General features: G+C 47.7%; 1 protein-coding gene across 1 annotated transcript in view; it reads right to left on the bottom strand.

Moving 5' to 3' along the window:
* Nucleotides 1-3,054: 3,054 nt before the first annotated feature.
* The window catches only part of ABHD6 (abhydrolase domain containing 6), a 61,286-nt gene continuing 60,335 nt past the window's right edge, over nucleotides 3,055-4,005 (bottom strand). The window contains exon 10 of the mRNA XM_011998385.1: nucleotides 3,055-4,003. The gene's annotated coding sequence lies outside the window, so the exon portion shown is untranslated. The remainder of the gene's footprint in view (nucleotides 4,004-4,005) is intronic.

Raw genomic sequence — 4,005 nt, forward strand, 5'->3', positions numbered from 1 at the left:
ACCTCCACCTCCTGGGTTCAAGTAATTCTCCCGCCTCAGCCTCCAGAGTAGCTGGGATTACAGGCATGTGCCACCATGCGTAGCTGATTTTGTATTTTTAGTAGAGACAGGGTTTCTCCATGTTGGTCAGGCTGGTCTTGAACTCCCAACCTCAGATGATCTGTCTGCCTCGGCCTCCCAAAATTTTGGGATTACAGGCGTGAGCCACTGTGCCTGGCCTAATTTTGCATTTTTGGTAGAGACAGGGTTTCACCATGTTGGCCAGGCTGGTCTCGAACTCCTGACCTCAGGTGATCCACCTGCCTCAGCCTCCAAAGTGCTGGGATTAGGTGTGAGCCACTGCACCCGACTGTTTGATTTCTTTTAAAGTGACAGCATCATTTTGGTAACACTAATTATTAAATAAAAAATCAGGACCTGCTACTTACATAGTTAGGCACAAGAGGGAGCTGTGGGCCACATCTCCCTGTTTTTTCTTTTTTTTTTTTTCCTCTGCAAAAATAAGCAAAAATACAGAATGCCCAGTTAAATTTGAGTTTCAGATAAATAATGAGTGGGACATCTTTATACTAAAAATGTATTTGTTGTTTATCTGAAATTAACATTTAACTGGGCAAACCGTATTTTATCTGGCAACACTTGGACGTGAGAGGAGAACAGGCATAGCCTTGCAGGCATCTCCAGTCATCTGAGGGTAGCTCAACACGGCAGCCAACCCAGCAGGTCGGGGTGGATGCGGGAGTCAATAAAGGGGACCTGGGAAGGACATAAGTACACCCCTTTCGGGCAGGAACACTGGGGGCAGTGCACCAGACAATGGTAAAAGAAGACTAGAAGCCCTTTCCTAGACCATCAAAACCACCCCCATCACCCAGGGAACAGCGAGACAGCCTGGCCCTGCCCCAGCACCCACCCCTCTGCCAGCAGCTACTGGAGGACATCTTTTCTCCTTCAGTCATTCCCCTGCTTGTCTGCGGGTTATAGCTGGAGCCATGCTTTTTGACTTGGTCTCACCCAGCATTTCTGAACTATATTTAAATGATGGAGGAAACTTTCCTTGGAAGTGATCTTAGAAACCTCTCTCCTAAAAAATGGCTCCAGGGCCCCAGGAAGGGAGATTTTGGGAGAGGGGATAACCACTCATGTAATGAAGCAGCCTGTTTCTGGAGGGGCCTTAAATCCTTTCTTCAAATTCAGAGCTCCTCTCCTGGGGGTTCAAAGAGGTCCTTACAAAGAGATTTGCACCCTGCTTTCTCTGGAGGACTCTGCATCCCTGTTATAGGAACCTGGGGCTCTGTGGGTTTGGACCTAGAAGAGCTCCAGGGAAAATAGCAGGAGGAGGAGTGGGTAACAGTAATGTCTAGCATAACCCCATTTGTGTTATTTAAAAAAAAATAATCCACAAAACCAACCAGTTTTACACTGCTTACCTGTATGTATGTGTGCAAATGCACAGGAACCCCAATGGACTGACTGATGGGGGAAGGGTGGGGCTATGTAGAGGGTGTAGGAGACTCTCCTTTTTTAAGCAATCTTTTTGTTTGATTTCTTTTAAAGCAACAGAGCATCATTTTGGTAACACTAATAATTATTAAATAAAAATCAGGACCTGCTACTTACATAGTTAGGCACAAGAGGGAGCTGTGAACCTATCTGTATGCTGCTGCTTCCACGCTGGAAGAAAAAAATGCTTCCTCAGCCCACCCCTAAGGCAGGAGAGCCGGACCTGGAAAGCAGGCTCCCATCCCTTATCTGCAATCCTAAAAAAAAAAAAAGAGAATCTGGAAACCAAATATCTTCACCCAGTGCCAATGCTTAATCTGAACTAAGGTGAGGCTTACAGCTTTTGTCCCACTTACTGTGGCTAGACATACATTGCATTGCAGAAATACGAATGCATTTATTTGATCATGTGTGGTGGCCTCAGACCCTGCAGAGGGCATCACATGATACATGGAATACACACTGTGATACCTTTCCAGGTTGGAACGCTTCTGAATTCGAATCACGTCTGGCCTGAGAGCTTTGGGGAGGGGCTGTCTTGGCAGCCACCTTTCCAGTTGTCCTTCAGGAAGTCACCTGCCCCCAACCCAGCCAGCTTTGGCTTTTGGTCATTGGAATTGTTACCCTCTTACTGCCCCTACAAACCCTTCCTTCTTCCACCCGCTGCTGCAGCTCCTGGTGTGGCCTCAGATGCCTGTTCATTGCCTTGAGGATTTAAAGACCAGAGATCCGGAAACCAATGAAGGGAAGGTTCCTCCAAGAGCCAAGAGAGAGGGACTGTCCTGTTGCTGAAAGGAGACCTGAGCAGTCACTTGTCCTCTCCCTCTGCCAGACTAGGCTGATGATGGTCACAAGACTCTCCTCTCACTGCCAGCACAGGCAACCCCAAGTCCACACCCTGGTTGGTACCAGCCCCAGGGAGCAAATACTGGGCCCCAGAGCCCTGGGGCAGCTGGGGACACCAGAAGAGCCAGCCCCAGGACTGTCACTTGGCAGGTAATTTGAGGATATCTTCACTGCCCTATCTGTGACCAGCCCCGTCCCTCCAAAAAAACCCTCTACTTTTTTGTCTCCTTTCAGGAAATGGAGAAATTGTAAGAACAGCACCCAGTTTGGGGTTGGGGAGGGAGAAAAGGCTGATGAGAAGGTCCAGTCTGTGGTTAAAGGGTGATGCTGGGCCAGGTGCGGTGGCTCACGCTTGTAATCCCAGCACTTTGGGAGGCCGAGGTGGGCGGATCACGAGGTCAGGAGATGGAGACCATCCTGGCTAACACGGTGAAACCTCATCTCTACTAAAAAAAATACAAAAAACTAGCTGGGCGAGGTGATGGGCGCCTGTGGTCCCAGCTACTCGGGAGGCTGAGGCAGGAGAATGGCGTGAACCCGGGAGGCGGAGCTTGCAGTGAGCCCAGATCGCGCCACTGCACTCCAGCCTGGGCAACAGAGCGAGACTCCATCTCAAAAAAAAAAACACACACACACTTTTAAAGTTAACAGAAAATGTGCCAACATTGCACCTAATTAGGAGTTCAGAAACAGAAACCACCTGCATGTTACTGATCTAGACTTATTAAATTTATTTCATGTCACTGTGGTCACTTTTACAGCTGTTTAGACTTATTTTTAATCACATTACTCTTCACAGAATTCACAGAATTCATTAACAAACTAGTATGTTACATCCAAGGGTTCTTAGTAGCACACCGAAATAGAAAAAGAGGCCCACGAGTTGTTGCTTCTGTGTGGAACCTGAGTCTGATTACTTAGACAGATGTCTAGAACATTATTGCTTTATTAGGCCTATTTTTTAAAATAATAAATTATCCCTAGGAAACCCACCCTGCCAGGTGCTCATTCTGTGACTGCTGTGGGTTCACTCAGAACATACCTAACTCATGGGTACTGAATGAACCACCCACCCACGTACCCTGCCGCTCCAGCGGCTGGAGCAATGCCCCTCCATGCATGTAAACATTTTCTACAGCTTGCCACTTTCCTCCCTGGTCTTGCAGCCAATGGGCTGCAGTCATACATGGGTCTCTATGTAAAATTTAAATTAGACCTAAACAATAGGGTTCGGCAAATGAGGACTAATGCTCCTATAAAAGCCACTGCCCATGCAAGGGAATACACCTGAAGCAACAAAAATATCTTGAGTCTCCAACTATAAGGAATGTCTCAAAGAAAATGTCCTTGACTTAATTACGGTCCAAGGTGGCTGCTTTGCATAAGCTTGTCAGTGACATGAACTTGAAGACTTCGTGGTAGATTTCATGGCTAGGGTTTCTTATTTTGTTCCATATGAGTTTCTATTTTGTGAAAAATATCTTGGAGGTTTTCGCGTGGTCCCCAAAGCTCTGGGGAACCGTGGATACCAGGGATAAGGAACTGGCTTCCTCAGGGTCATTGGCGCTCCGACCGCATTTGGGGCAGGATCCCTGAGAGTGGTGGCCGCGTCAGACTTGGGGGATGGGAGCGGGTGCTGTGTGCAGAATGCAGGCT

Source organism: Mandrillus leucophaeus, unplaced genomic scaffold (assembly GCF_000951045.1).
Source record: "Mandrillus leucophaeus isolate KB7577 unplaced genomic scaffold, Mleu.le_1.0 Scaffold57, whole genome shotgun sequence".
Lineage (NCBI taxonomy): Eukaryota > Metazoa > Chordata > Mammalia > Primates > Cercopithecidae > Mandrillus > Mandrillus leucophaeus.